General features: G+C 41.4%; 1 long non-coding RNA gene across 1 annotated transcript; it reads right to left on the bottom strand.

The window, feature by feature from the left end:
- Nucleotides 1-1927: 1927 nt before the first annotated feature.
- On the bottom strand, nt 1928-4723 carry LOC306997021. The gene is made up of 2 exons (XR_013797239.1): nt 4609-4723; nt 1928-3299 (listed from the first exon to the last, which is right to left on the bottom strand). It is a non-coding gene; the product is annotated as an uncharacterized lncRNA (long non-coding RNA).
- Nucleotides 4724-10982: the final 6259 nt, after the last annotated feature.

Genomic DNA, 10982 nt, shown 5'->3' with positions numbered 1-10982 from the left:
CAATGTTGTCAATGAAAGAGCTTGCGACCACAGTTTGCTTATACGATGCTTTGGGGAACAGCGGAGTAATGTGTTGTGCATTAGAAGCTCTGAAGAGACGAAGGTGTAATCGGCCTCCTCCAGGTCGTGAGTATCTGTGCCCTGTCTTCGGTTCACCGGTACATGGGTCTCTGAGGAGGACACGGCTGCTTCTAGCACAATCTCCGCACTATACACCGCTGTAGGTGTGAATCCAGCGCCACCACATTAATGCAAGTGAAGAGTATTTCATGCGGAGGTTCCAGCATAAGATGGCTGTATCTCAACTCAATGCCCAGACTCGATAGTTGAGGAATAATCTTGATATAATTATGGGATTTTTCCACCACCATCCTTCCAACTGTTTTCAATTATCATCCTTAAAGGATTGTTCTTTGGCTCCAGCACACACACATGGTGTGTATGTCTTTATTGAGAATGCCCTTAAATCTTTTTAAGGCGAGACACGGCAGGCAAAAACATTGGTCAATTCACTGGTCAATTTTGAGATTTTGGGCTATTTGTCTTCAATAACATGTCTTCTTTCAGACTTGTGGTGAAAAAAACTCAGAAATACACATTTAGGTCTTTATTTTACTGCACTTTGTCTATGTGCGTCTGTAGATTTCTCCGAAATTCATCAAAAGTTGCCGTTCTAAATCATCATGTCCGCGATCACTGTCTTCTTCCTTTAATCTCACACACCGCTGGAAAGCTCTCTCTCTCCTGTACAATGCTGTCGGATCCAAATATGGTCATTTCCTTTTTATCAGCAACCAATCGTGAAAGTACAATGGGCATTTAACTCTAAAAGCGAAATCTCATTGGCTGATGTCAATTTCTGACGCCGTGATTGGTTCAGATGCATCACGTGACGCGCTCTGACGTTCAGATGTGTGTTTTTGACTGTTTTCTGTTCAGTTAAAGGCCATAAATGCTGTGTTTATAAGTTTTGATGTGATTTAGGTGGTTTGTATTGTTGTTGCTAATGATTTGATGAGATATTGTGTCTGTAAATAGTTGTTTCCACTAAAAAAGTATGATTTTTTTAAAAACAAATCTTTAAATGCCTTTTTCTCTAAATGAGTTTGTCATTCTCCAGTATAAACATCTCAGCCGATGTTCACCAAACTCTCCAGTTACACACTAAGCAGTATTCTGAAGATATGCTCTGAGGGATTTGTTCATAAATCATTCCTGGCCTGATTTAAGTGACATTTTAATAAAACAAATATGGCGAAAATAGATTTTTTAAGGCTATGGACAGTATATTTAGATTTCCTAGGTCATGAAAGCATATATCCTGAAATCCCTCCGAACATCTTTTCTCATCTTGTGTGTAATCAAAATGAAAATAATAATTTTGCACCCGACTTTATCATATGTTCAGATCTATCTACCGAAAATATATGCAAAATTGTGCATATTTAATGAGATAATGCCTAATTTGCATAATTAATAATACAAATATAAAAAACTTGTAATACTTTTTTATGAACTTGTGTAAGTAATCAACTGAGGAAGTTTCATGGTGATATCTATTATTTAAAAAATTTACCCTATTCACCTGTAGTGTCTCGGCTTAACACAGAAACGTTTATATAAAAATAAAACAAATCTTGGGAAAATGGCTAAAATGTTTGTAAGCTTGTTTCCAAACTTTTTATTTAAAATAAAATAAAATAGGTATTTGCAACAACTTTTTTTCTCACAATTCTTACAAACACAATTGTGTGTTATAAAAAAAAAAAAAGAATTGTGAGTTTTTTTTTATTTTATTGCGTAATTCTGACTTTATAACAAGCAATTCTGGTAAACTTCCAATTGTGAGAGAAAAAAAATCAGAATTGTGAGATAAAAAGTCGCAATTAGCAAACAAACAAGCTCTGTAGAAGGAAACATGTGATCAGCCATTTCACGAGGTCTTTAATAATCTCACTGACTTCCACAAAACAGCTGTCAGATTTCAGATATCCATACACACATAAGGTTATTAATATGATAATAAGTATTCTGCAGTCTTACAATGTGACTGTCTGCGTTGCACACCGACGCGTCTCGTAAAGCTTGATTGCGGTTTATTACACTGTAGTTACACTCGTCTAAAAGCAGCTGCACAGGAGTGCGGTGTGTGTGTGTGTGTGTGTGTGTGTGTGTGTGTGTGTGTGTGTGTGTGTGTGTGTGTGTGTGTGTGTGTGTGTGTGTGTGTGTGTGAGCTACAGGGCAGCTGGAGGTCCTTCTGAACATCAACACGCTCCAGCAACTGTTATCAGGATAAGAGAGATTAAACTGCACATGCTCTCATTATAAGAAACTGTGGGACTCAACACAGTGTTAGCAACAAGCTAAACACAGAACATCTCGATGTGTGTAAGAGTGAAGTGTTCGTCCAGGTAGTTTAGTCGTCCGCTGATTTCTATTCCTGTTGAAATTCACAACCAAACTACACCAACTGCTGTGAGTTAGCCCTTGGGAACGTATTATGGGAATAATAAATAAATAATAGACTTTAAAGTAAGAAATGAGCGTGATGTCTTCTGCCGAAACAAGCATTTATGGTAAACTTAAATACACTTTAATGTGACTAAAACTTGTATGCATTTGCTTATTTGTTATTGCACACGTGTAATGGTGTAGTACATTTACTACATGTAAACTTTACATGTTTTATCGAATAACATTTAATATTATAATCAAGTAATTTAGTATCTTAGTAAACACATAAAAGCGAGTTCTTCTTTAAAGCATGACAGAACTCTACAAAGTGCTGGGTTGTTTTAACCCAATTTTGGTTCAGATATGGACAAACCCAGTCTTTAAATTGCATTTTTAATCCAACGTTTGGGGTTTTCCATATTTGACCCATAATTGGGTTAAAACAACCCAGCACTTTTAGAGTGATGTGTTGTGTGACATGCCCTCACCCTGGAACAAATCTATACCAGTTACAATGCAGTCCATGCGATGAGCTCCTGATAACATTGAGGAGGCTGTTAGTCCGGAGACATGTGTGCAGTGCAGGCGCATGTCCCAGAATGCACTGCAGCTGTGCTGGCCAGCGAGCTGGAGCTAATGGGAGCTTTACTGGGCAGCTGTGAGGAACAGGTGTGAGGAGACATGTGTCCAGCACGGACATCTGGCCATCATCACAGACACGAGGAGGGTCTGGGGAACAGGTAAAGGAGCCGCTCCGAGCACTGGGAGCACTGGGAGCACTGGGATCTCTCTTCTGTCCGTCTCGCTCTCCTGTCTGCAACGTGAGCCGCATTTCTGCTGCTCTCCTGTGAAATTCCAGACATCCATAAAGAGATGTGTTACTTTGGCCATGTTTAGCATGAGCATTTAACTCTTTAGCAGTGTAAATAAGACATTCCCTTGAACTACGGACGTCACAACAGTCCCTGTGCGGATACGGGACGGCCGAGGTCATGTGTCAACACTGTAATTATAGATGCAAATGAACACATTGTAAGTGCATTGTATCAATTGACTCATTTAATGTTAGTAGTTAAGACACTTAATATAAAGTTTAAAGGTATGTCTGGACAGATTACAGCAGTGACAATTTTGGGAGAACATGTTTTAATTGTCATGAAAATAATATCATAATGTAAAAAACTTTTTCATTTTGGGATGAAATGCGACTCAGGCATTGTTTTTGGTCAGATTCACGTCACTCACAAGACTTTAATATTGAACAGGTCCCAGCGGTTGTAAGTGGAGATAAGAAATGCGACTGTGAACATGATTATATAGCTGGTGGTGTGGTTGAGCTATACGCAGCTGTACGTCCGGAGCGTTCCTGGCCCTGGGAAACACCAAGCCTGCTCCTGTTGATGAACGCTGTGAGATTCTCCTCTGGACGTGTCAACAAACACCGCCGAGCTGGTCTGGCTGCGGACACGCTCGTGTGCAGAGATCCAACGAGTCTGAAGCCAGACCGACGGCTCAGGCCGGCTCAGTTTCACTGCTGGGATCGCAACATTTGGCTGCCAGATTTCTGCCCAACCCTCGCAGATGTCTTTAAAACACACTTTTATTTGCTGTACTACAAATCAGCGTGCTCAGATCTGGGTTTGGGTTCTCAGTGCTCGCCGGTGACATCGAGGGCAAGCTAAACAAACCCCTGTCACTTCTCTTCAGCGAGGGAACGCACGAGAAGCTAAAATTATTCAACAATATCATTGATCTCCTGCATTGACATCATTATATGAGAACTGAACTGAGCTGGACGATGACATTACGGTTTTCTCCAGAGCAGCTATATATATAAATAAACCAAATTATTAACTGTCTTACAGAAATGAACCATCGCTGAACTTACTTAAGCTGGACTGTGACGCTATTCTCTTCTACACACAAACTTTGTTGTATTATTTTCCTGTTATCTCTGTAAAGCTGCTTTGAAACACTCTGTGTTGTAAAAAGCGCTGTATAAATAAATGTGACTTGGCTTGAGAAAGAGCCAGCTTAGAAATCCACTTGTTATGCGCTGGTTTCATGTCAAATGTTTCTTCACTGTGTCACACGTGCACTTTAGGAACATCTGCAATGGTAAAACTCGCATTTCAAAGAGTTGGGAAACATTACCTGCATGTTTACAAGAGTTGTGGACCCGTGAGTCAGCGCCAAGCTGCTTTAAAGGCCGGCCATGAGCACAGAGCCTCAGTCCAGGAACACACTGCTGCATATCAATGACGCTCACTGAGAAATCAGGAGAGAGGGGGGAGCACTGAAAGGAGAACGCGCACGAATGGACCGCCTCGTGAAACAGGGCTGTGAAATATGACAGGCCGACAGAAAGGGAGGCAGGGCCGAGGGAGGCCATATTGTAACAATCTTATTCTGCGGTCATTAATCGTGTCCTGCTGTTCCTGCCTCCCCGGCAGTGTGTGCTGAGCGTATGTCAAACACATTTCCCCTCTCACACACACACACACACACTTCTCCAGTGGCTTTTCCCCTCATTCTCCTCGTCCACAAAGAGCTTGGGAGATTCTGAAAGGCTCGGACATGCCGTTCCCAGACCACTCGCTCGCCAGAGCTTCCCTGTATGCTGATCTAGAACCAGCTTCCAAAACCTTAACCTTTAAAAGCCATGCAACAATGGGTTAGGTCAGCGCTGAAGGGAAAGTTTGCAGTTTATGCAGCCCATGGGAAACACGGACTCAATTCCAAGGTATATGACATTAGAAAAGTACAGGTTTGAGCCTCTGTTAGTGCGAGGGAAAACACAGCCTTCAGACTGGGCTATAAATGCTGAATCATTTCAAGGAGAGCAGCACTCGAAAACCTCGAGTAAGTAGAAACATCTTTAGTTTCAGTTCTGTGCAGTGTTGAATATAGGCACGCTTTGAGAAAGCCCTTTCAGTTTTACACTTCTCTCTAGACAAACACTCATACACACACAATTGGTCTGTAGATCCTCAATTCATGAAACACAGGCACAATGAATGTCTGTAATGTAAATAGTTGGTTTTAAGAATGATTGGCCCGGACATTCATTCTGCTTTTGTTTGATGAATGAGGCCCAGTGAGAACATGACTGGTGAATGTGAAGTTGTGTGTAAAGTGACTCTTTGAGGGTTTGCTGTGTCTGAGGCAGTGGTCACCTTCTGTGGAACTGAAACCACTGCTTTTGCCCTTCACGTGATTCAAACTGCCCCTGGGTGAGGTTAGCTAAGCCAGCAGCCGTGCTTCAACACAATAATAAATAATAATTCATTACATTTATATAGCGCTTTTCTGGACACTCAAAGCGCTTTACATAGAAGGGGGGAATCTCCTCAACCACCACCAGTGTACAGCTCCACCTGATGATGCGACGGCAGCCATATTGCGCCAGAACGCCCACCACACACCAGCTTACTGGTGGAGAGGAGACAGTGATGAAGCCAATTAGTATATATATAGGAGGATGATTAGGAGGCCATGTTGGACAGAGGCCACTGGGCAAATTTGGCCAGGATGCCGGGGTTACACCCCTACTCTTTCGAAAGACATTCTGGGATTTTTAGTGACCACAGAGAGTCAGGACCTCGGTTTAACGTCTCATCTGAAGGACGGCGCTCTTTGTCAGTATAGTGTCCCCGTCACTACACTGGGGCGTTAGGACCCACACAGACCACAGGGTGAGCGCCCCCCTACTGGCCACACTAACACCTCTTCCAGCAGCAACCTGGTTTTCTCAGGAGGTCTCCCATCCAAGTACTAACCAGGCTCAGCCCTGCTTAGCTTCAGTGGGCAACCAGTCTTGGGCTACAGGGTGATATGGCTGCTGACAACACACAAGGCCTCTCGGTTATCCACCGATCCAAGACGCTGTGGCTGTTTTCCTGGACTCGCCATTGGTCAGAGTGATTGACAGGTGACACCTCCTGTTGTTGACTGACAGGTAAAAACTTTCTCCAGAAGCACACAGAGAGTACATCTCGACTCGATTTGTGTTTTCTGAGCTGCTGTTCAGCTTTACTACACACATCTCCAGGAACATGGGCGAGGATTCAACAGTACTGGACGTCCAAAAGAGGAACTGGACCCTTCCATCCATCCGCTCAGAACGGTTTTAATACCTTGCAAAAAGCACCTAACTGCTGGACTTCAGTCAAACCAAACTCGGACACTTTCTATTTATTGGCCATTTATTGATAATGATAATGATATTATCATTTATTGATAAACAAATGAGAGAAATCTTAACATGCAATATGAGGAAAGGTAGAGCCATCTTTCAGTTAAAAGAGCCACTCGAATTAGGGGCTTAACTCTTTATTTCGATAGTCCACTTTAGATATTCTACTAACTGTAAGTAACTTGGCAACGACATGTCAACTTATTTTACTAACACCTAACCCTACGTAACAGTCTACTAATAATCGCATGAGAGTTAGTTGACATGAAGTTGCAAAGTAGAATGTCTAAAGTAGACTATCATAATAAAGTGGAGCCCATTTTTTGTTTGCCTGGTTTCTAAAACGGACCTCACCCTAGAACTGGGGTGCTAAACTCCTGCAGAGATCAGCTTCAACCCTGATGACACACACCTGATCCAGCTCATCAAGTCCTTCAGGTTTACCTGAAGACTACAGGTATGTGGGTTAAACTAAACTCTCCAGGGCTGTGGCCATTAGGACAATAGCTTTGTCAACCAGAAAATACATGTTTATAACTCTGATTTGTATTAAGCAAATCTTATAATACACATTAGCTGCAGATTTTATTGCTGATGTGTTATTTTTGTTAGATGTTGGCATATAGAAGTAGATAGGAGCTGTGTTGACATTGACCTCTTGAACTATTCGAGCGTGGTTTCTATTGAAATCAATGCCACGGAAACACATAGCCGTAATCTCTCGAACAAACACTTGTTTTGAGAACGAAGCACTGCATGTAATGTGGTTTGCAGCATGCAGCAGGATCATTGGTCATAGGAGGGCTCCTGACAGATCTCTTGACCTACGGGTCCACAGAAAGGCTCTGCCGTCAGCAAGGTTGACAGCCTCTGATTGATTGATTGTGTGTTTTTGGCGAGCACTGAGCCGGGCTCATCCATCAGTCATCGGATGCGTGGGATTGTGTGAAGGCCAGCCTGCCGTGCCCATATAGGACAATCACAATGTAGTTCAGTGTCAGAGTTTACATTGTGATTGTTTGTTTGCTGGTAAAGGTGTTTTCTACTCCAGCATTCCTCCATTTCCTGAGGTGCTAAAGAGGGCTCCCAGCTGACTGAAGTGTTGAATCGCTATAGAGACGCTAACATTAGTGTCTGCCATAGTATTTTCAGGTTTCCACCAACCCTTACTCTGCAGACGGCCAATATGCCCATCAACCCCAGAGGTGATCTTTGCCTTGTGGATATTGTCAAGCCTTATATGCAGGGTGCGATTTGCCGGGGGGGATGCGTGGGATTTCCCCCTTTCTGGTCAATGCATCCCTGCCTCTGCTTAATTATTTGTATCCCGGTGGGGATAAATTTACCCCCCCCCTCAAAGTGATCATAGTGCTACTACACTAGTGGCGAGACGGATCCGTGGTTTGATTAAAGTCAATTTTATTTAAAAATGATTACTCACTCACTCTTGAGCGTCTGGCGCGAGTGATTTCAATGTTAAGTCAATGTAACGCGCATCTAGAGGTCCTGCGGCGCGGTGTTTAGCGCGGCGCGGTAGACGCGAGCCTCATTCGCGCATCCAGTTTGCGCGAATGAGGCGAATTGCTAACACAGATCATGTCTTTTCTATCATTTCACTGTAGCTCAGCATCGCGATCAGTGTTGTGCCAGTTCATAGCTACTTAAAAAGAACTAGCTCAAAGTTCAGTTCACACAGATGATAATGAACTAGTTCATGTTCATAGTTCTTTTTTTTTTTTAAATGAACTAAGTTCACATATCTAAAAATTAACTAGTTCACGTTCATTTGTTAAATTCTTTTAACAAAGATCTAGGCTATTATTAATAATAATGTTATTTCAACACAATATCTCGTTATTTCGAAATAATATGTGTGCGTGCATCTGTAAATCCGGTGACGCGTGTATTGATTTTTATTAATAAACAAGTGTTTTCTCTAAAAGTGTCGACTCGGCTGCAAAGATGAAGTTGACGATCGCCATCTCCGTGTGAACGCGCTTATAGAGAGAAATGCACATAAACAAGCCTAATAATGGATTATCAGAGAGTAGCCTTTTTCTTTTTTCGTTTTGAATTATTTAGTTTAAAGACATTTCAAGCTTTGTGTATTTGGTGTATTTGTCATGTCTGTGTGAGGCATACTGAGTTTCGTTAAGTTAGGATGTGCTCTAGTTCACGTGCAATGCAAGTGAGCGCACGGGCGCCTCCGTTATATTTGTTTCGTCGGCCTATTCATTAAATACAGGCAATTGGTTGATGAAAAATTGATTAAAATTAAGATACAATTTATACAAAACGAAATTCACTTTAAAAAAAGGCTTTCTATAACAACTTCAACGGTCAAAATCATGTCTGACCCGCTCCATGTCTCATGTTCCGCATCCTATCTTACTCGGTCGTGCTGTTCACTTTTCATAAATCAAATGTAATTCAATGAAAAAAAAAAAAAACGTTATAATATTTTAACAAATATGAAACACGCTTTTTTAATGGCTACAACAGTATAGTAGGCCTACATAGCCTACTCTCTATTTGTACAAATTTCTGTACATTAATTTAATTCTGAATTTTGCACACACAAGTTGAAAGGCATTTGTTAAAAAAAAAGTTCACGGATAATTGTGCGTGCATTTATTAGCCTAATCATTATGATACTAAAATCCTAAAAATAGGCTATGCTATGTAGGCTACAAAAAAATCAGATGAGCGCATAATATGAACGGTTAAGCATTTTCCTCCCATAGAAAACCATTAGGCTATAAGAACGCTTAACCCTTTCACACGTAAGTTTAAAATATTCTAACTGACCCCCCAGCATGAGTTTTTCAAGGCGACCGTTATTTAGAACCTGTCACTTTATCGTTTCCATGGTGACGCGTCATTGCTTGTCACGTGACACAGCGCAAACACAACACAGCACTGAATGAATGATGATCTGCTCTTATGCAATTTTCTCTTTGATTCAAAATATTAAAAAATATGTTAGATATAGCATGAAACACAGATATTCCGATTGTCAAATATGTGCATGTGGATGTGTTTGGTTGTTTAAACACTTTTATAACGATCGCGTTAGTTGAGCTGTATGCGCGATGGGCGGCGCCATGTTAGTTTGTGCCACAGGTCTGTTGGATTTACAACACGTCAATTCCTCCACTTCTCCCGAAATACATGAAAGTAAGTGGCAGGTGAACTGGGAGAAGAATATGGTAAAATGTAAAGCTACTTACACAATGTGTATCTGATATGAATAAAACATGTCGTCTTATTATGATGGAAAGGATTATTATTGGCACTTCCATAGACATCTGTGTGTATTTTACAAACTCAAATTCATCGGTTTGCTAGTACTTATGTGATTTTAAATGCCTGAAACTTAAAATAAACATTATGTGGTTGAAAACACTGAATAGTTGTGATATATGACAAGCGCGAGCACGTCCATCTCTGGCTCAGCGCCAGCCAACGCACGAAAGCACATTTGAATTTAGCAGTTGATCACGTGATGCGCTGACCGTTCTAATCACACCGGTGTGATCGTACGCTCCAGGGACCAGCCAAGACTGATCACACCGGTGTGATCGTACGTGCGAAAGGGTTAATGCAGATTAGAATGTCCCCTTATTTATGTCGAAATAGCGAGATATCGATACTGGGCTACTGTGTCCACCGTGGTCTCCTTTTTGATCAGCGGAAACGATTTTTGCTTGTTTGGGATCTGACTGTCCAGCGTATTTGAAAAAGTTAAGCAAACTTTCCTGTCTTTTTGACATTTTTCCCCTGAGGGAAACGATCGAGGCTAACAGCAATCTCAACTCGTACAACAAGCGGGCAAATCATGCGTCACAAACATTGAACACTAGGCTACACAAACAGTAATTTTTTATTTTTTTATTTAGGCAATTAATTTTAGTGACATAGGAGGTGCCGGATCCAATAAAAAAGGTTCCGGATCCAATGTCGGATTAAGCCCTGGTAAAACCTGACTTTTCAAATGAGCGTGAACGTGAACTGCGCGTGCTGCTCATTCCTGCCAGAGTGAGCGCCGCTCTCGCTCACGTTCATTGTATGAAAAGTGATTCGTTCAGTTCAGCGTTTGGCGAAATATAAACGTCGTTCATTAAACGCGTTCATGCACAACACTGATCGCGATGGAAAGTTAACGCTATTGCATGATCACAGTTCATATGTGTGGGGAAAGATAAGCTATTAGAGTAAAAATATTGCGTTAGGCTACTTCAGTTAATAAGAAAAAATATTTTACAATTCCTCCAAATGCAGTGATCTCATGATCTATTTTTATGAATAAAAATGTTTCAAAACATCCCCCCCT

This window comes from Phoxinus phoxinus (assembly GCF_949152265.1).
Source record: "Phoxinus phoxinus genome assembly, chromosome: 1".
Classification (NCBI taxonomy): Eukaryota; Metazoa; Chordata; class Actinopteri; order Cypriniformes; family Leuciscidae; genus Phoxinus; species Phoxinus phoxinus.
This window is presented reverse-complemented; position numbering and strand designations above follow the sequence as displayed.